A 23,042-nucleotide genomic window follows, 5' to 3' on the forward strand; every position below is an offset into this window, starting at 1 on the left:
ATCAACAGGCACTTTAGCCCCCTTGGCTGACAAGGCACAAGATGCTACAAGCGATACAAGAAGTATGACGGCTCCTGCTCCCGGGAGCGTATGGCCCAGTGGACAGCTGAGTGAGCATGCCCCCAGAACGTCAGCTCCAAGGGCAGGGCTATGCCTGTTCTGTTCTCAGTTGTCCCCAGCACCTAGGAAGTGTCTGGCATAACGATGCCCTTACGTGACGGAAGGAAGGCAAGAGGGAGAGGGGAAGGCGGCTTCAGGCCCTTTCAGGACAGAGATGAGAGCAAGCACACAGGGTAGCAATGATTCCAGCCATAGAGAGGAACTGACACCAAGTGCTCTGGGAGTACAGAGGAAGAGCATTTTTATGTGACCAGGGAAGGCCTTTCAGAAGAGAAGAGGTCTGCTGGGTGTTTAGCAACATCTCAAATTATATAAATGTTTTCTCCCTCTTTAGTAACCTGGATTGACTTATTAAGATTGCTTCATCTCAGGAAAGAAGTCCCAGGTCTAAACCCCATGCACTTCCCAGATGTGCTGCCCTTGTCAGAACAGACCCTGACCAGGAAGACTGGATCAGACCCAGGGGTCACAGGGGCAGTGGGCCCTGAGCTCCCGCAGTGGTAGTCTGTGCGCAGAACCCCGCTCTGTCCCAGGGGTTGGGAGGCAGAAGCAGGGGCTGTGGTATGTCAAAGTTGGGGTGTGCAACAGCTCCGAACTAGTACAATGATGAGCACTAACCCCAGACTTCAGGTTGTTTGGTGAGCAATTATCCTGTTTCACCCCAGGATAACTGGGGTGATAATTCAATGACTGACATGGACCTCCAAATACCCCGCCCTCCAGCCTGGCCCGCTACAGCTTTCTCTCACAGGGCCTCACTCCCTCTCCTCCAGGTAGGAGAATATCAGTCTGTTCAATCTCTGAGATCCTGATCCAACTCCAAAAACACACTGGGCTTTCCTGAGGCCTCCTGGTAAGAAGACACTACTTATCTCCATTAACCTCTGACCCAGCTAAGATGAAACAGCTCCTATCTGTGGGCCTGAGTGCCCTGGTCCCTAAACTAAAGTTAAATAAAGTGCGGATTGGGGGCAGGGGCCCACAGAGGCCTCAGAGTTGTGGCCCCCATCCCCAGGGAATGGCTGCACCCTCCCTCCTGGGTATGCACAGCCTGGAGCCTGTTAATAGATGACGCCTTGGGAACCCCTCCAGGTGGCCTCTGGGTTAAGAATGACATCTGGAGGAAGCCGTGCCTCCTAGGAAGATGGAAAGGCCATAAACCCTCAAAGACTGTCCGTTTGATTTATGCGATGATAATGGGAATGTTAATCTCCAAAGGCAAAGCCATTCATCCCAAATTCCAACCTCCTGGGTCCCGGCACCTGACTTGACGAGAACAACCACCCCTCGATGGCTGCTCTCATAGGCCAGGCCTTCTATACACAATATCCCACTTAATCCTCACCACAAGTCAGGTTAGGATGCTCAGTTTACAGAGGAGGAAACAGAAGCTCAAGAAACCTGCCCAAAGTCACCAATAGTTGATGAGTGGTTCACTAGCATGGGTGGCCCAGCTGAGAGCATACACTTTGTCTTTTCAGCCCTGTTCAGCTTCTGCTTTTCAGCCCTGTTCCACACTCCCCAACAATCACTCTGGGAGGTGCCTATTTAGAAAAACAATCCTGTTCACCCAGAGTCTACAAATGCTACTACTCTTGGGCTTTTAAATTCAAATCTTAATTTACAGGGCAGCAGAATATGAACGCTGTATAATCTACCCTCTAAGAGTTAGGCTTCACTCAAGTTAATATTCGGTCCTACTATGTTCCAGGCCATATTAATCAATGCAATGCCAACTGTAAATCCTATAGGAGTCATCACTAAGTATTAGACAGAGGAGGTTACGTTTATTTCTTTCCCTGGCATATATGGATTTTAATTCCCATAAGCAATAATTCTCTTTGAAGATGATAAGCAGTGATAAATGATATGAATTAAAATCAATTTAAATAAAGAGAAATCAACAGTCTTTTTTTAATGGTCTGCAGTGTGGCAATCAATGGACTCAAAATGAAAGCAGGCATACGATTCAAGTGGCAGGGCAGAAATTTGAGACCATAAAAGAAGTCTTTGTAGAATAGGGTTGTTTAGACAATCGCTGTGAGGGTCTCTCAGGAGCAGACTGTGTCTGATTTGTTTTTCTATTCCGAATGCCTAATATATAATATATGCTGAATGAATGAGCCAAGGAATTAATGAATGATTTTCAGGCTTTTCCATGCAGAGGCATCTCCGGGGGTATGCTACAGTTGGGGGGTGGGGTGTGGTGGTGGATGGGGTACCAAGTGCACAACATCTATATCTGCATTCACCAGGGGAAAAAAATTACTTTTGAAGACTTTCTTTGTAGCTGCCTAAATGCATTGATACATGTTCTCTCATTTAATACAATGAGCCTGTAAAGTCTATACTGTTGTGCACATTTTACAAGGAAACCGGAGTTTATAGAGTTTAAGTGACTCACCAAAACACACAGAGCAAGAAAGCACTGAAACCCCTATCCAGACCCAGATGTCTGGCTCCTTAGCACACTTTTTTTGCTCCACAGCACTCTGAAGGGTGTCTATGTTTCCTTCTGAGCCAGAGGCTGCAGTGCACCTCCAAGTCTCTGGAGGAAAGATAAATGGCAAATAACTTTGCGCATTCCTGTGCAAAACTATAGGAAAGGACTGTAACCACTTCAAGTGCAGGTGAGGACACTGTATCTAAACTGGTTGTTCTGAACCTTTTTGTTTTTAACATTTCAAGCCAGCAGAGAGATGGTTGGGCACGTCCCTGTACTGCACTATGCCCTTTAAACACGCAAGTATCTGGAAAAGGGGAGAGAAGGCCCAATTAACCTCCTCGCTCTCAGATTCTTGCCTCTAAAGCCAGCAAGTAAATCACTTCAATGTCCCACACGCCAGCATCTCCATCAAAGGCTACAGAGAATAAATAAATATAAAAATAAATTTAAAGCAGGTATTATTGCTGTTTGTAACCAATAATAGTTTTGTTTTTGTTTTTAAAGAAGTGAGGAGTATTCGGAGGGTACTGATGTAGAAGAAAGTTGAAAGGACATTGTTTAAAAAGACGTTTGTAATTTTCTTTAAATTTAGATTAACCACACAATCGTTAAACTCTGTTCTAAATTGGCTATAAAATCAGATAAATCTGAACTGTCAATCTTATACACAAATTAACAAAATTATTTTATTGTATGTACTTTATTACCTGTTGCCTGATTCACTAACTGCACAATTTGTTTGCAAAAATCTCTAAGGTCCAATGCAAGTGGACGTTTAATTTGGCCTATGATTGAGCTTTGCAGATAACTAAATTCTTCGGGGTGGGGTGGGATAAAGGGGCGGGGGTAGGGCATTGCAGAGTGCCAAAAAATATGTCCATGTGCATAAAATTTTCCAAGCCTGGTGTGCTTTCTGAACCATTTCCTATGCTTCCCAGGTGGAACGAGGGCTCATCTGAGAAGGAAACACCGACGTCATGACTCCTCACTGAAAGTCAGCTCTTTTTCCTTCTGCTCTCTGCTCCCCTGCTGTGAACATATTTGCTGGATCAAAAATTGAGACACATGGTCTGGCCATTAAAAAAAAAAAAGAAATTAAACTGCTCTAGAAAATCTAGGACATACGCTCTCCAGAGCTGTAACAGCCTGGGACTGTGTATGCTATAGGTGGCTAATAAATGCCTGCGTTGACAGTCATAGCAACATTCCAAAAGGTGTTTTGCATGTTCTCCTTTCCTTCAAATATCCTACCTGCAGCTAAGTTTTTTTCTAACTCCTAAATTCTTTCAGTACCTCCCCCTGCCGCCACCCACCCCCCCATTTGCTATATGCCTTTGCCTGGTCCACTTCACTTAAGTACCATAATTTTCTTTATAAGTGTAAAACTAAATTTAAAACCAAAACCTGAGAGCTCTCAGTTAAATCCTGGGAACTTTAAATTATGGTTAAAGATGTAGTATCTTTTTCCCACTCGAAAAATAAGTAAGTAGTCTGATAAGTAAAGTGCTACCCCAAACATATCACAACAGCAGAATGCTCCCAATGAAGTATTAACTGTTGGTTTGTTTAGATAAGAAATAAATCTCATCAAAATCAAACTGCAGTTACAGGACTTCAAAGCAAAATAATTTGGCTCAGCGATATTGGTTCTAATCTCACATCAAAAGCAGCTGTATCGTAGTTGGCTTATGAAAAGAAAACAATTCTTTTCAACCAATATGAAGCATGGGAAAACAAGGATAATATTTCTTGAAAACTTGAAATAAATAGTGTCACATTGTGAAACATGCAAAGTATCTCAAAAATTTTTTTTAATGTAAGCTGTCTGGAGACATTACACTTTACGAAATAAGAACAGGTGTAAAACCTAAAGGGGACCATTCATTTTCATTTTTAAGACTTAGAGACAAGCATATAAGTAAGAGAAATTACCAAAGCTAGCATCTGTCCTGGACACTTGGGGATGGGGATACAGGGGAGAAACAGAAGTGAAGAAGGTAACATTCTAAAATTCACCCAACCAATCCCATTCTCTGGACTGCAAAATAGAACTTCTCAAACTTGAATGGGAAACCTGTTATATGCAGATTCTGGCACATTAGGTCTGGGGCAGGGCCTGGGAATCTACATTTGTAACAAGCTTCCAGATGATGCCAGTGATGCCGGTCTGTGGACCACATTTGGATGCAGAACTTTTGACCTCTGAATCCCATGCATCCATCACTCCTTACCAAAAGCTTGCCGCCTGGCCAGATAAAATGTGGCACAGTCTGCAGCCCTGAAGGGGGCAAGGGGCATTGTGATGTGTTAAATGACCTCCCTCCGAGTCAACACAACAATATAAAGCAAAACAAACCCAGAATTTCAATAGCAAAGATCAGTTCATTAGGAGCGTGTCATTAGAGAGATTTAGATAAAAGGCAACTGAAGCTGGGTGAAAAGTGTGCTGGGGCTCTCACCTGATGCTTTTTATTTCCTTGGAAAGTTTGGTGAAGAGTCAAAAGGGGAGGGCAGTCACACCAGTTGGTGGCCAAAGTCATTATCAGCTCTGACTTTGAGAGACTGAAAAACTCAATGTGAGTTTGCACAACGAACAACTGACTTGGAGATGGGTTCCTCCTATTTAGTGAAGGTTTGGGAATGAAATGAGGAATTACAGAATTATTGTAGAACTAAAGGGGATGTTTTAACTTGCTGGTCCTTAACCTTCTATCACAGTCTCCTCATTTGTGTAACGGAAAAAGTAATAACACACTTTTCCAAGGATTATTGTGAGAATTAAAATGAGCTCTATTAAAGCAGTTGAAACAGTTCCTAACCCCTAGCCAGCACTACATCTGTACAAGTTGTTACTTGCATTAGGCTTACATTACAATGGCTTGGGATATCCAGGAATCTAGCTCCAACACTAAAGGGTCAAAGAGCTATAAAAATGTATGTGGCCTCACTAGGAAGTCATCCAGTGAAAAAAGTCAATTAATTTAAAACTGATGACAATCACTCAGAAAGTAGATGCTACTTTTCAGGAGCAGACAATTATGGTGGGGGAAAAAAAAAGCTATTAGTACCTAATTTCTCACTTAAAACAGAAATTTAACAATGGAAAAAAAAAAACCTGAAAAGCAGCTACTAGGCCTAGGTGACTTTAATAAAATAGATTATTTTTTTCAACCTCTAACAGGATCTATTACTCTTACTCTAAGAACAATAAACTAAAAACAGCAGTTTAAAAAAACTCAACATTTTCCCAACAATCTGCAGCTAAAGCCCACACTAGCCAAAGCCAGGAGTCAAAAAAAAAAAAAAAAAAAAAGCATGGGGTACAGTAATGTTCAATTTTTCAAGAGAACAACTCTACATTTATTAAGGAAAATGTCAGCCTCATTTTACTATATAGAAGGTTCTCACCTTAGACATGTGACAAGGTCATCATAAATCTGAGCTCCAAATTTCAGGAACATCATCGATCAAAATAATTACTTCTTGCCTCAAGGAGAATTTATTTCCAATGACTACTGGTGTCTGGAAAGTGAATGTCATAAAAGAGAACTGAGCAGGGACTGGGAAATTTGGGGGACACACTAAAATGCACCTCAGTGAGGGCAGGAGTTTTGCCTGGTTGGATCACCAGTGTCCACAACACCAGAACAGTGAGTGACGGAGTGAGACTAGCTGTGAAAATATGACCACTGGACTTCAGTTCTCTCACTGGCCAAATAGGGAGCTAGACTCACACACAATCCTCCTCCAGTAACATGCATTAACATCCTCCCACTGTTAACATTCCAGGATTCTATGATCGCTGCTTCAGTGGAAGCAACTTCACTGGATATACCTTCACAAAGCCTAAATAAATAAATATTAGATTACTCTAGAATTGGCTTCCTGTACATGATAAAAGCAAGATAAACTGTACGAGTCCTGATTAGAACCACCTTCTGCAGACAAGAGATATTCAGGTCCATCGTTAGGCTAGACAGGTGGGAGCCTCCTGTTACCTGGGCATTCTATGTTAACGTGTGCTTGAGAGTATGAAATGTTAGGCTGACTTTCTGAATGGGTCTGGACTTCTCAAAAACTTGAGCATCTTCTTCTCCAGACTAAAGAGACGGATCCCAAGTAAAAGGCCTAATCCAAGGAATTTCCCAAAGGACGCTCCTCTGCTGAGCTTCGGAAGTCAGCACCCCCAAATGGTCACAGGATCTCCTGCGTCAGGAGATTGCTCTTGCATCAGGTCCTAGGAAGACTTCCCCCAACCTCTGACTAGTCACAACCTCATATCATAAATGCTCATATCCTGTGCCCTTCTCCTGCCCTGCATTATCCCAAGGAAACTTCACAATTTTGTAATTATTTGATTACACTAGATCTCAGCTCCATGGGCTCAGGCACACATGTCCACTCTTGCTTACCATCATCTCCCCAGCACTCAGCAGTGTTTGGCACATACTGGACACCTAATTAATACTGAATGAATGGATGAATGATTTGTTTACCTTAACTATGAAAGAAATTGGGGAATTCCTAGGACATCTAAAGACTTCTTCCGATTTTAATACCAGGAATAAAGCCCTGTGGACTTTATATAGAACACTAATATAGGAAAGGCTATTTCAGAACCAACTGGGCATCCCCATGCCACCAAGTTGAAATATAATCCCATATGCTGTGTACCACACACAGATGCGTGGTCCATCTCATGGCAGAGTAACAGTAAAGACATGCTCCAGAGCCTTTCAGATCTGGGTAAAACCTTGGGTTTTGCACATACCAACTCTGTGACCTTGGAGAAATTACTGAATCACTCTAAGCCTCAGTCTTCTCATCTGTAAAATAGGACTTATTCATAAGGTTTTTGGAAGGATGAAAGGAGAATATACATACAGAGTTTAGCAAAGTGTGGGTCATACAGTGCATGCTCAGAAAATGTTAACCCTTCTTAAATATCATTCATCATATCCTGAAATAAACTATGGCAGCAGGAAACATTCAAAAATAATGATTCTCAAATATTTTCAATCCTTTGACCATTTCTACACTACCAGCTCATCACACCTGGATCTTGACAGTTCTGCAATTAAGTGAGGAGCATCCTGGACGGAACATTTATAAGTCAGTAGCTTACACCAGAAAGAGAAACTGAGAACTTGTAGGAGAAGGCATAAGACCCCAGCCAGGGGCCACCTGTGCATCCCAGTCCTTAAGGACCATGCCAGAAGAACAGAGGGAAGTGATACAATCAGGGGGTCAGGAAGGCACTTACCTTTACTTGGACTTTGTCAGCAGGCCCCAGGGCCCCACAGATAGATACTGCTCTCCCGATAACAAGCCTCCCAGCATTCATTTGCCTTGTTTCTGGGACAACATGGCAGTTCAGACCAGAGCCAGTCTCTATCGAATGGAACACAGCAAGCTTGGGGGTGGCAAGATTAGTAAACTCCAAAAGGTTAGGCAGACTTGATAAGCCAAGGGCAGGATTGGGAATATTTATTTAAAAGCTTACAGTGCCTGAAATATTCCTCTAAGCCGCCTCATCCCCCGCCTTCCTTCCTCTTGACCTTTCTGTGACCTTCTCTCAGCTCCTGAAGCCTCTTGCTTTGGGTCAGCTGCATAAAAACTGTAATACCATTTTTTCGCCTAGTTAAGTTTCCAGAGACACATCCCTCTCCGCCTCTCCTGGGGTCCCTTGAGGGTTTAAAAAGGGGGATCAACATTTACATTGGTAAAATACACTCAGCTGTGAGGAGGGTTTAATCTTTTTCACAACCGTCCCCTGCAGCTGCACTGTGTGCCTTACCCCCCACTGGCCCTCTGCCTTCCTGGAAATAGCTTTCCCCAAAGAGTGCTGGGACACACAATCCCAGCCTCGCTAAATACAGTTAAAGGGAGGTCTCAGACGTGCTGTAACCAGATGGGAGAACTTCAGTGGGGTTCACGGATCCGGGAAAAGAGAGCAGGGAGGGACAGAAGAGGACTTCACGGAGATACGGCCATCCTGAAAAAGCCTGTGCCCAGGAAAGGCATACCAAGCGAGGTGCCTGGGTTAGGGGAAGCGGGAAGGTTCTTTGTTGGGGGCAACGGGGAGGGGACGTGGCCTCTCCTGACATTCCTCCCTGAAACAACCAAACTAAACTCTACAACCCTCCCCCCTCCTCCTTTTTACTGATTTTTCAACAATATGTGGTAAATAGAGGATGAATCAGCCCAAAGTTCCTGGACAACAATTCAGGTCCAACTGAGGCTCCTTCACGAGAGGAAAGAAGAAAACAAGAACAAGGAGGAGAAATGGTTTGTTTAAGGGGGAAAAAAAGGCTTCATTAAAAATACAACCTTAAAGTCACCCAGGGGTCTGCTTTAAATATGCTTTAGGGAAAAAGGAAACCTAGTGTTACAGAAACAAGTTGTCTTTCACAAAGCTTAGAGGTGGCCCTCACAACAGCCAGACTAGACTTCCACGTTCTAACCATTCAAAACCCTACATGCTCCCCTATAGATTCCGTGTTGTGACCTACATTCTCCTGTTGTACTAGTAAGCTGTGGTTTATTGCGTGGATCTTAAAGAGTCACAAAATGAAGTAATGACTTAGAAAAGATGACGGTGCAGTGTGAAGATGGTGAGATGGGTGAGCAACCAAAGATGGATAAATAAGTCGATAATAAAGACGGATAAATAAATCCAAACAACATAACTTATAGCAGTAAAATACTATGGACTATGTGTTTCAACATGGATAAATCCCCCAAACATAATGTTGAACAAAATAAAGAGTATGGAAATCATATGGTCTAATGCTATTTATAGAAAGTTTAAAAACAGACAAATCTTGACTATACAGTCATCCCTCTGTACCTGGGGGTTCCCCATCCATGGATTCAACCCACCACGGATCAAAAATATTAAAAAAAAAAATTTCCAGAGAGTTTCAAAAACAAAACTTGAATTTGCCTCACTCTGGCAACTATTTACATTTCCATTGTGTTAGGTATTAGAAATAATTAAGAGATGGTTTAAACTATATGGGAGTAAATGAGAGGATGTACCATAGGTTACATGCAAATACTACACCACTTTATATGATACTTGAGCATCTTTGGATTCTGCAGGGGATCTAGAGCCAAGCCCTCGCAGATACAGAGAGACAATTCTATACAATTTATGGATAACTACATATGCTTTTGGACACATATGTAAAGTATAAAATATGCAAAAAAATAGATGAATGCCAAATTCAGAGCAGTGGTTTCCTCAAGGGAAGAAAGAAAAGGAAGGAACATTCCAGGTGGTTCTACAGGACCTGTCTCATTTTCTTTCTTTTAAAAGTGATGTGAAACAGATATGGCAAAAAAATGAAGATTTGAGAAGTTGCAATGAGTTAACGGTGTCTGTTACTGTTTTTAACGCCTTACTGCAGGCTTGAAACATTTCATCATAAAAATGTTAAGAATTTCAGGCAAGAATCTTCATTTGAAAGTCAGTATACAACTGTGGACACCCACTGAATTCAATCATACTTCCTTGAGTCTCTGGAAGGACCGCAGGCAGGGCTTCTGGTGTCCAAGAGATATCATCTCCATCCTAGTGCCGTCCTAACCAGCCTCTGGTGAGGACTGTAGGGGCCAGAGGACTCTCTTTTCAAGGCTCTTGCAAAATCATTTCACCCAGAGGGTTCACACACAAAAAAGCAAGCATTAGATATCAAAAGCTTGCATTAGGAACCGTGGGAGGAAATGGAATTTAACAAGCCTCCTTCAGACTAAACACGGATGCTTGCAAGCCTGGTCTTTAGCTGTCAATTCCACTACTGGGAGAGATGGCGTCTGGCTCTCACTCCAGCTCTGAAGTTCATGTACTATGTCATCTTGGGCAAGATCATTCACTTCTCCAGGCCTCACTTAATTCATTTGGTCCTAGAAAGCCTTTAAAGTCTGAGCATTAAGGGTCTATGGTTCTGATCTGAGAACTAAGGAGACAGGGCAGGTATAGGTAGGCAACAAACACTTACCTCCCAAACATAATTCATTCTGGGGGTGCTGGTGGCCCTGGACCCAGCCTCCCCCCCGCCCCACGCGAACACACACACTGTTTCCCTCATAAGATTTCCGTAGCTCAAATTCCCATCATCAGACACTCCTTCAGATTAAATGCCACATTATAATGGAAATGATACTTGGAACCACAATCCATGGAGCTTCAGCAATATACATTATATACACTCTCTTAATTCACATGAAACCACTTTTAACATAGATAAGAAAACTCAGGCTTAGGATAATTAAGAAGTTTACTCAAAATAACACAGTTCCTAAGGGGGAAACTCAAGTTTCAGGGTCAAAACTTCAAAATTCCACATTTAAATCCTTTCCATGACAAAGCAATTTCCTCAGATTAGCCTTAACCAAGGAGTACCCCGAAAGAAAGCGAGAGAGAGCAGGCAGGGAGGGACGTTAAGGGAGGGATGGTCTCAGAGCTAGGTCTGCAGCCCTGGGGAAGGCGAAAAGAGAATGAAAGGGGCAAAAATGCCTATCTTACTTCGTCATTTTTGCATAAAGGCTAGTTCCCTTCACAACCGTGAAAGTGGTGGGCTGTAATATTGCAAAGATTGACAAGGGCCTGAAAACAAGCTACTGAGGCATGCAAGACCGTTACTACACACAAACTGCTTTCCTCTCCAACTCTTACTACCACAGGCAAGCTGGAGTGTAACTGTGCAAACCAGGGGAGACGATTTGTGTCAATTGACGTGTACAGTCCTTGGCACCATAAGTGACCAGTGAAGGATAGTAATGATGGAAATGATGGTGACAATAATGGTGAGAAATGGATCAAGAAATGACCCGAGGTCATTCCAAAACATCACACAGAAAATTGGCTCATGCAGCCCGACAGGTGCATCTACTGGGCTTTCATTATTCATATTTTCCACAATTAAAACTGCTTTAACATGATCCAATTTCTTTCTCTGTCCATAGTGCTAGGTTCAAAATGGCTTGCTCAGCAAACATAATCCTATCTCTTTTTCTAAAGGGATTTCTGAATGAATCTATAAGAGAAACAACAGAAAATAAGCAGAGGGGCTTCTCCAAGATTCATCCCACTAGTTTATCAACCTTACTTGTAAGGAGAAAGTAAGAGAAGGAACTAGATTAACAGGTACTTCCACATAGTCAGCAAATTAAATGGACACTTAAAATAAATATAGAATTTTTGTAGTCCTTCTATCTCTTGTTAGGGATAGAAATTCGTCATGTTACAAATGCCCTATTACAAGGCAAACATCTTTTCCCTCCCCAGGATTGTCCTTTACAAATGGAGTTGTCTTACATTAGACACCTTACAAAATCTTGCAAAGAACAAGGTGTTTTCTCAGTCGTTTTATTTTAAACTGTAAAGTGCTGTGGGGGAGGGCACCAAAGTCTTAAAACAACCTCAGTCAATGCTTGTAACTTACAGGTGTTGGTGTGGAATCAGTCAAAAAAAAAAAAAAAGAAGAAGAAAAAAGAAAAGAAATTTAACCTAAATTTAGTCATTTATTCCTGTAGGTTAAGATTTATATTTGCAACTACTGAATGTAGTTAAAAATAAACCAACAAGCCTTTAAAAATAACGTTCAAAAGCAATATAGTAAGTGGTTACATTTTATGATTACATGACAATGAAAAACCAAATACCTAATGTTAGCCAAATGCATAAGTACTTGTGGGTTGGCACAGTGGTTCTTATGATCACAAACAGGGACTCGAGTGTGCTGTTTTTCAGACAATTTAGAAGTGAGAATGATGAGCTCTAGGAAGCTGTGTTAGGTCCTCAAGTATAAGTCAAAAAAAATACATATAAAGAGTTTGAACAAAACTGTTTTGAGACACTGGGAGCAGAAAAAGTAATATTTCTATATTTATTATTTTAGATATGCTATTTTAAATAGAAATGGGCACCAGAGTTAATAAAGACTTTATAATTTGACTAGCTCATCTATATTCATAAAAGTATATGAAGAATTTTCAAACTGGCAAAACACTTTCATTTGGCCCTTGTCTTTTATTCATATATTCAGGAGTATATGGTACATAGTAGTTAAGTATAGTGGGACTTTACTGAGAAAGCAAAGACAAATAAATCATTCATCGTCCTTGAGGGGGGAAAAAAAGAAAAGACAGAGGCAGCCTGAGTAGCCTGGAGGGGCAGACTTAAAAGCAATAGCCCATCTGCTGGAGCATCCGTGTGAGTTCAGCACAGCGTCTGCATCCTCCCCCTACTTTAGAAAACAATCTACAGTAAGATCTTGTTCCACCAATCTTGAAAGTGGCTGGCTCTGAATTAAATCACTTTTCTCCCCGATCAGGCAAGTAATAACTTGCAGAGACAAATGTGGTCTGTACAGAACGTTTTGTTGTGTTCTGTTTCTAACATTCCCAGAAGTCTGAAGAGGGGTCATCCAATAACTGTCATAAGCTGGGGAAGCCAGGTGGAGAAAAAAATAATTTCTCAAGATTCTGACTCTCTATGTCACGCTAAAGACTCAGTTCTACACAGAAATCATAGAACATGAGCAAGAAGAAATCCTAGAGATTGTCTAGGAAGCACTTCTTCAAGGTAGAAAAATATCCCCTCACACATTTTGCTTGTGTTTGCAATAAGAGATATTTCTTTTAGGTTCCTAGAAAAGTTTATCAGACATTTTCCCCCAGGCTAAGTAGAACCAAAACTCCTGTTCCTATTGATGTTAAAATAAAATTAAGTTTAAAGCTCTTAGTATTTGATGGATCTTTTCAAGTGAACAATTAGCTTTGATTTACGGAAAAGGTAGACACATTTTCACACACTGTTGGCATCACCACCTCCACAAGAGACATCTGCAGCTCCCCCCTGACTCCATGTCATATGGTCACCATTAGAGGTCACTACAATGGAAAATCCATTTCTAGGAACTAAGAAGGCCACTAAATCACATAGGAGAGGAGAGCTTATCAGGGCCAAGAACATCACCATGAAAGAACTGGGTCCTCTATAATTAAGTGGGTGGCATGTTATCTTCAAGCTCAAATTTTCTTCCTTTTAGTGCTGTTATTTTTTTAAACCACAAATATATTAATAGATCCTAAAAAACCATTCTGCATGAGATTCTAAAACTCAAAGAATTTCTAATTTTGCTATTTTAAGTCAATAATGTGTGTGTATATGTGTGTGTTCTAGCAGCTGGAGATCTTCCATATGATCATAAATTTTTCAGTCCAGCTTTCAACTAGTATTAGGGCAGCAGAAAGTAAAGCCAGACTAGTGAATCACTAATCCAAAATTCTTGGAAGACAGAGAAGGCAAGGAAACAAAGGATGAATAACCCCATACATAACCCACATCCCATCTCTTTGGGGTGATTTTCAGACTTGGGTAAATATTGTAGATAAAACTCTAACCTTAAGCACTTTAGGCAACAATCAGACCAATAGATACAAAAGGAAACCTGAAGTACTGATTTTTAATGAAACAGAGGCTGGTTAAGCTGAGATGAAATAAAGGTGAGGAAAACATATCGGGACTTCTCAAAGGGTGCTACGAACAGGGAAAGTGAATCAAAAGGGATGCCTAAAAAAGAAAAGGTCGGGGAAAGAAAGTTGGGGAAGACTGATTCAGTCAGTGAAAGAGATTAAAGTTTGGGGAAAGAATGGTATATTCAAAGAATGATTCCAAATTGTTTAGAATTCCAGAATCCCAAGCATTATAAGCAATTGATTTGCCCGTGGGAATCATTTCTGGTTTGACTTATGAATTGTTTCTGAAATATATCCAAGAAATGTGTTTTCTTTAAGGACAAGGGAATCCCTACCATGAATGAAGGCGGGACATGGAGGAACGTGTTAGGTCACAAAGCTCCATCACCATGAGATGTGGGGTGACTTTGTGGGGCTTTGGTCTTGCCCTGGGAATCCTCACACTATGGAAAAGTGGATTTTTCATTGTAAATGTCTGGCTGGTAAATGATGTTCTGATGTGTACTGATGTTTACACCAGCTTTGTTCTTATTCATTGGGAAAAGAAACAGCAAAGAATAGAAAATTGTACAATGAGATTCTGATTTAGGCTCTAAGGAAAGTGTGATCCAAAATTTCCTGTGGCAAGAGCATTCTCATCTTTCCTTTCTGGGCTGATCAAATCACAAAAGCTGCAGTGTTGCCTTGATTTAGATGAAGGAAATACATCTGCTCCTTCCACCACACTCTGTGCACCATGAAGTCAGTCCCAGCTCATCTTTAAAAACTGCAATACCAGTTCCTATTGAGCACTAAAAAGTTTTGGTTTTTGTTTCTTGCTTTTCACTTTTGGAGCCAAATAAATATTTTCCATTGCTTGAAAGAAAAAGGGAGAAATGGTGCTCCCAAATTAGAGAAATGGGTTTTTAAGTCATATTTTCTTTCAATTACTTCATGTGTTGTTTAAGCATCATGTCTTAATGTTTTACATTTTCTTCATAGCTCAACCTCTGCCTCAATCATCATCCTAGCTCAATAATACACTATCTTGGGATAGAAAGGAAAAATTAAATGCATGGGCTTGGAAGTCAGGTAAATCTCTGTTCAAACCTACACTCTGCCACTTATTAGCTGTATGACCAACGGCAAGTTAATTAACCTCTCTGAAAGTAATAGTATCTACTTTACCTGGTGGTTACGATTAAAATGAGGAGGAAAATGCAAAGCATTTAGCACAACGCCTGGCACACAGTCAACATTCAATAAACGGGATTTAAAAACATTCTGCCTATCTTTTCATAGTCACCAGATGGGCAAAAATTTTAAAGTTTGACAATACCAAGAGTTAAGAAGGATGTATAGCAACAGGATCTCCCATATCACACTGGAGGGAACATGTGGCAAATTAAAAAGGGGGGTGGGGGCGGGGTCCGCACCAATTACAGCTATCTAATATACCTACCCTTCAAAGATATGGAGGATCTGTGTTCCTCTCCCTTTGATTCTGGTCAGGTTCTGTGACTACTTTTACAAAGGCATGGGGCAGAAATGATGTTACGCAAGTTTCTAGGTCCAGGCTTTAAGAGACTGGCTGCTGCCACTGCCAAATTCTTGGAACATTTGTTTTTGGAAACCTGAGCTACCATTTAAGAAGGCAGACTATCCTAAAGCCACCATTCTTTGAGAACCCAACCCATGTGGAAAGGCCCAGGAGGATGAAATGCCATGTGGAGGAAGAGACCAAAGAGTACCAGGATGTAGATATGTGAATAAAGAAGCCATCGTAGGAGTGGATCCTCCAGCCCCAGCAGCCTCAGCTAAAACTGCGTGGATTAGAGACAAATGGCTCAGCCAAGCTCTTCCCAAATTCCTGACCTACAAAATCATGAGCAAAATAACATTGTTGCTTTAAGCCGCTCACCTTGGAGTAGCTTGTTATGCAACATGCAATAACTGCAACTGAATGAAATTTATAGAAACACTCTGAAAAAACGTTTGGCATCACTTTGTAAAGTTAAAGAAACATATACCAATGATCCAATGATTCCACTTCTACAGAATATCTTACACATGTACATCATGAAACAGGAATAAGAATGATAGCAAGTGTTCATATTAGGGGAAAAAATGGAAACAACTCAAATGTCCATCAAGAGCAGAACAGGTAAGCATGCAGGGGCTTTGCAATACACAAAGATGCTACACCAGAGAAAATCAAGTACCTGCAGCTTCATACATCCACCTGGATGACTCCCAAATCTCAATATTGATTAAAAAAAAGAAAAAGACAGTATTGAGAGAACAAGCCATGTGATGGAAGAAAATAGAGCATTATTCTATGTACACAGAGGTCAAGAAAAAAATGCATAAACAATATCCCTGTATACTTTTACATACGTATATGATTTTAATATTTTTAAGCAAAGGAGTGAATAACATAAAAGTCAAAATAGTGGTTAAGTCTGGGGGAGGACTTTGGATGTGGTCAGGGAGGGGTACCCATAAGTCTCAAAGATATTAGTGACATTCTTTTGCATAAACTAGATGGAGTCAGGAGGAGGGGTGATTTATTATTAGTCTTTAAACCAGAGGTTGGCAAACTTTTTCTGTAAAGGGCAAGATAGAAAATATTTTAAGGCCACGTACGATCTTTCTTATATCTTCTTTTGTTTTTTCCACAACCCTTTAAAAATATAAAAATCATTCTTAGCTCATGGGCCCTATCAAAAGAAGCCATAGGCAAAATTCAGCCCACAGACTGTAGTTTGCCAGCCCCTGCTTTAAACTGTTTATATGTGTTATACTGTCTTCTGTGTATATGATATATTACTCCCCCACCCCAAAAAAAGGAAAAGAAAATAATGAAACAGGAAGATGGTTTGGTGGCCACAAATTATTATTATTATCTGCTATCCCTTTACAGAGAAAATATACATATTCTTCCTAACCCAGATCAAAAACCTATCCAATAAGCCTCCAGTCTTTTGACAGCTCCTCTGCACCATTTCAATTTAAAAACAGAAACTCCACTTTTCTTTACTAAAAGGGAAAAGGTAATGCAATGCTCCATTCCCCTTGTCTTTGACAGCAGACTTTGAGCAGATTCTAAATGCCGAAGTCAAAAGAGTAGTCATAGTTCAGACTGTTGCTTGGACAGGAGGGAGGGAAAATCACAGATAAAATTCTAATGTGGCCAAATTACAGTGATCACTGAATACTATCATTCAACGAGTGTCTGCTCCTAATTCAATTCCTGGGCCTCACCACGTGCCAGGCACTGCCCTCACACTGTATACATAGTTCCGTTTTGCTTCTCACAACAACCCCACATGGTGGATACTATTATGACCTGACTTTATGGTAGTGGAAACTGAGGCGCTGAGAGATTAAGTCAGTTGCTCAAGGCCACACAGCTGGGAAGTGATGGAGCTCGCATCCACACCCAGGCAGCTGGATCCCGATCCCACACTCAGCCAGGATGCTATTCAGATGCTATTCAAACTGTTAAATACATTTATCATCTCACCATAAACAAAGAGCTATTTTTAGCCCCATTCTACAGATAAAGAATGTGTGTTGCACCTGGCCTAGATCCAAGAAGCTTGTCTGGAGGCTTGGAGCAGAACTGATGCTGCTTGTGTTGGTGACACTGTGCTTTGGCTTCTTTAAGGAGCATTTTACAAGTCTCAGCTTGTCAGTAATGGGTGAAGGCTGCTAAGAAAAAAACAGGTAAAGTGAGAAGTCAGACTTGTACCCACGTGTCTCCACAGTGACAGGCTGCAATCCTTCATGAAGGTTATATGAAAAATAATGACGTTCCATCTCCAACAGCCCAAATTTGGTCTTTGAGAGGAGTGAGCAGGGCATGGAGGTCATTGCTGAGATAAGGAGGAAAGCTTGGGAGCTACGAATAAAAAGACAATCAGCCTTAATTCGGCCAGAACCAGAATGTGGAATGGTCATTACCATTTATTCAACGAACATTTTAAAACACCCACTATGTGCCAAGACCCATGGTGGATGCTGGGATACAATGACAAACATGCTACAGTCCCCTCCAAAGGTTGGGAATCTCTCTCCTGGATCCTCAGTGGAAGGTGATTTTAAAAGAGCACAAGTGAACGGACACCAGTTCTTTGAATAAAGACAGGAGAATGGTGATGGTATGAATGACATCCCTGGGGGCCACTCTGTGGCCATATTAACACCCCTCATGCTATAGCTGGGGCAGAAGGCAGAAGCACACCCAGCTCTCATGATCTTTCCCTTTTACTTCTCTTCTGGCAAGCATTTACAAAATTGCCTTCTCTCCTGAGGCCTGGGGTGGGGATGAGGTCGGCGGAGGAAGGAAGATGGTTGTCAAAAAAACAAACCCTTAGTGGTGCCGTTTTAGGGCCTGAGTGATTCAGAAGTTTTCCTTTGGTACGTTAAGCTCAGGTTACATAAGAATAGCACATCTGCTCTAAATCATGATTCCTTTCCTCCATCTACACCCAGCCTGGGCAAATCTTTCAAATTATAATGATCCAGAAAGAGGGCTGAGTTTGTTTTTATTTTTGCTATATGGGTATTGTGGGGGGAGTGAGAAGAGAATGTTGTGCAAAAGGCCACTCCTAGAGAGATTCCTGAAAAATTTTGGTCAAGATTCCCTTCCCCCACCAAGTTTTTCTATGCCGGGGAGATTCATTTCTATACTGGAGAAATCTGGGGCTCACTAACCTCAGAGAAGGCCCCGATGAAAGGACCAATGTACAAACAGCAAGCACAAGTCACTGGGTGGAAACGTCTCAGGGAGGAGGTGTCACAAAAGGCGCCGCAGCTGCTGGCATGCAGGTACCAGTGTATTTACGCTATGGTGCTAATTTCGGGGCCAGCTGCTAGCTGCCAGCCCCACCTCTCCCCAGCTGCTCTGCACAGCAAAAAGCCTAAATATCACTCAGTTTGGCACATCCAAAGGAGGCCTCTGAAGTGATAAAAAAAATCTCCCCCCTTCTCTAGTGGTAGAAGAAATTATCCCCCGAGTGAGGAGCCCAAACTGGCCAGAAACCCTCTATAAAGACGGCTCCTATTTTAATACAGAGCCCCATTTCAAAACAAGCAGAATCCTGATGCAGAATCCTGCCCAGTCCTGTCCACCCGTTCAGGCTTAGGGCCCCCTTTCAAGCAGTCAGTACAATGATCGTCTGCCAAGGGAAAAACACTACGCTACCAGTGGCTACGTCACTTCAACCAGCTGTCAGAATCACTTGGGGAGTTCATAATGCAGATGCAAGGCCATACCCTTGACTTATCAAACCAGAATTTCCAAGAGTGAGGACCAAGAATTTCTGTTTATCAAAGCTCCCCATTTAGTTGTGATAATGATATTGCAGCTACGTTAAAAAAGAGTCCTCAATTATTTCACAATACATACATGTATCAAATTGTCACACTGTACACTTTAAACTTGCACAATGTTATATGATAATTATATAGCAATAAACCTGGGGGAAAAAAAGAGTCCTTATTTAAAAAAAAAAATCTAACTTATGGTTACCAAGGGGGATAGGGGGTGGGAAGGGATAAATTGAGAGTTCAAGATTTGCAGATACAAACTAATATACATAAAATTGATAAACAACAAGTTCATACTGTATAGCACAGGGAACTATGTGCAATATCTTGTAGTAACTTATGGTGAAAAAGAATATGAAAATGAATATATATATATATATATATATATATATATATATGTTCACGTGTGACTGAAGAATTATGCTGTACACCAGAAAACTGACACAGCATTGTAACCTAACTATACTTCAGTAATATATATATATATATATATATATATATATATATATATATATATATATATATATATATATATATATATATACAGGAAAAGAAATCTGACCAGAAATCTCCCCAGGTTGATTCAACAGCTGACAGCCAAAGAACTTTTGTGGTAACTCCTCATACTCCTTGGAGCCTTTTCTCAAGAGTCTAACAGCTCAAAGGACCTGAAAGTAAATCTGCATTCAGGATTGAATGAGCAATAAGGCTTAAATACATAGGTTCCTGCATTGTAAGTGGACTCTGCCCTAAAGGAAAGAAATGACTTTCTAAGAATGGCAACTCAGATCCAATTACAGGGCTCCTGGGGACTGTTCCAATAAGAACATAGATATAGCACATACACGTCTGAGATATAGCTCAATCATCGCAACTCCAAATACCTTACTCCATCATCCCCATAAGCATTCACATGTTAAAAGCCACAGGCCCCAATCTTGGGTGTGGAAAGCATGTTTACCATGCACATAAAGTGGCCTCGATTTACCTAAAGTCCCAAAAATATTTTTTACTATGATCAAGACCACAAAAAGCAAAAAAACAAAACCAAAAACAGTGGAATTTTAAAATGATTGACTTTTTTTTTTTAAATGAGAACTCAATCATGAATGGGTAGTATAATTTGAAAATTAATACAGATTAATTCTTCCAGATGACCGTATGAGACAGTTTAAGAACTTCAAATTAATAGAGTCTATGGCTGGGGGAAGCTAGGAGCCGCAGGAAACATTTGGGGGCATTAATAAAAGCAAAGTGCCTGGCGTCTGAGCAAGAAAGACTGAAGAGACAGAGAGACAGGAGGAGAGAGGGGAATGGTGATGCCTGGGGAAGATTTCCTAGAGTTCCTGCACATTCTCCACTGCCAACATCACGGCCAGAATCACAAGATATGGATTCACATCCCTCCAATTTCTAGTCTGAGCTTTGCTAAAATCTTCCATGTGGGCAAAGCTACAGAGCTCTGAATTGCCGGGGACCTGCGGGGGGGGGCCCTCTGCTGAGCAGTGCGCTCAGAAACCACAAAGATGTCAATATGTGTTCTCTTCCAGGGCCCAGATCCACGATGGAGAGAAGGGAGGCTCGTAACAGGAATGAAGGGCCAGAAAATAGAGATGTGCTGCATTACAGCCTCATTAGCAAGATTTCCACAAAACAACTGGATCTGATTAAAGATAATTAAAATTCTCCCATTGCCTTGTGTAGGAAGATGGGGAAAGTCTTGCATAAGCTGGGAAGAGGTGGAAGCAACCAGAAGGCTTGAGAGGCCTGAGAAAAAAGAAACAGGAGAAGGTGAGATTAAATAAACCGGAGGAAAAAAGAGATAAGGACCAAAATGTAAGTAAGACATTCATTCAACGAGTATTTATTGAACACCTTTCATTCTTTTTATTCATTCATTTATTTTAATGGAGTTACTGGGGATTGAACCCAGGACCTTGTGCATGCTAAGTATGCACTCTACCATACTGAGCTACACCCACCCCCTAAACACCTTTCATTTTTAAATTCCAAATTCCTATTCGAAATAGTCCAAATGCTGAGCCACCCCAAGCACGATATTCAATATACTCTCCAATACAATTCTTGATTTCGCCAGTCCTTCCCCATTAACATACCCCATTTCCCATCCATGATGATTTCTATTTCCATGGTTTTGCTCATTTTGCCTGAAATGCTCTCCCCTTTTCCTTTCACCAATTCAAATCCTAACCATTCTCTGAAATCTAGCTGAAGCTGCACCTCCCCTGTGAACCGTGGCCTCACGTCATGTTTGTGCCACTCTTTGTGACATCTCAGTGAGTGTATCTTGCCTTCCACACAAACACTTGATATTTTTCACTTTCAATTGTTCTCTTGTTTCTGGGTGACATGACAAAGAGCCCAGAGAAGTTGATTAATTAGGTAGAGATTAATTAATTTAAAATTAGAATGAAGAACTCATTTTCCTGTTAAAAAAATTATGTATCATTTATTAGGATTAGTTTTTACTGTATTAATAGTCATATGTGGAATCTAAAAAAAAGAGAAAGAAAAAAGAGGACACTAATGAACTCATCTACAAAACAGAAAACAGACTTGCAGACATAGTAAACAATCTCATGGTTACCAGGGAAATTGGGTAGGAAGGGATAAATTTGGGAGTTTGAGATTTGCAAATGTCAGCCACTATATATAGAAATAGATTTTTTTTAATTCTTCTGTATAGCACAGGGAACTATATTCAATATCTTGTAATAACCTTTTATGAAAATGAATATGTATATGTATATGCATGCCTGGGATACTGTGCTATACACCAGAAATTGACACACTGTAACTGACTGTACTGCAATAATTTTTTTAAATAGTCAATTGAAACCCTAATTGCTATTATAACACTTTATGGGAAATGCTTACAAAAATCTTTTAGAACAAACACATTTGTAAATAGGATATTGCTTCTGTGATGCAAAAGTAAAAGAACAATTAAAGTGTAGAATACAAGAAGTGTTAGGAATAGAGTAACAGATGCTTTGGAAGAAAACTGCAAGATGGGTGGGTTTTTTTGCAATTAAAATACAAAGCTTCTTGGCCTCCTTGCTCCTACAGGTAGTCAGTCACAGTTGGGCGTAAGAATTTCTACCTCCTCTTCTACACTTGACTCTTAAAAGAGTTTAAGATCTCATTAAATTTATTTTTGTTGGTTAATTCAGCACCAGAAGGCTATTCTGTTAAACAGTAACTTTTAATAAAAAAACAGTAACTAGTACCACAGGTAAGGGCCTCCTTCATAAAACATGCGATGACCTTTCCCCCAGAAGACACACAGTGGACCAATCAAGTGAGGCCCCTTCTTTCAGTTCCGGGCTCCCCTCGTGGGACTCTTGGGGTCAGCCAGGATTCTGAAAGTGCCCTGCCACTGCTGCCAGGTCTGCTCTCTATCACCAACACTTCTGCCTTTTGCTTGGACTGTGTTTTCTAGGGTTGCCTGTAACTGAGCCTAGACCTTGCCAGGAGCACTGCTTGATTCACAGCACTTGGCTGGAAGAATGAATAAAACCCAAATGAGTGTGGGTCATACTCGGTCGGAGCTTGGAATAAACTATTCTGAATAGTTACGTGTTTACCAAGGTTTTCATTAAAATACTACAGCCCCTTCATATATTTAGCTTATAAGAAGCCAATTTGTTTTCCT

At 41.0% G+C, this 23,042-nt stretch overlaps 1 long non-coding RNA gene across 3 annotated transcripts in view; it reads right to left on the bottom strand.

Moving 5' to 3' along the window:
* LOC105074627 (uncharacterized) overlaps window positions 1-23,042 on the bottom strand; it is a 409,795-nt gene that overhangs the window by 318,115 nt on the left and 68,638 nt on the right. Inside the window, exon 1 of one of the 3 annotated variants that reach the window (XR_012507505.1) lies at window positions 7,830-8,241. The exons of the other annotated variants lie outside the window; for them this stretch is intronic. This is a non-coding gene — a long non-coding RNA (uncharacterized LOC105074627). Of the gene's footprint in view, window positions 1-7,829; window positions 8,242-23,042 lie in introns of those variants that run through there. 3 annotated transcript variants of the gene reach the window in all.

This window comes from Camelus bactrianus, chromosome 6, assembly GCF_048773025.1.
Source record: "Camelus bactrianus isolate YW-2024 breed Bactrian camel chromosome 6, ASM4877302v1, whole genome shotgun sequence".
Lineage (NCBI taxonomy): Eukaryota > Metazoa > Chordata > Mammalia > Artiodactyla > Camelidae > Camelus > Camelus bactrianus.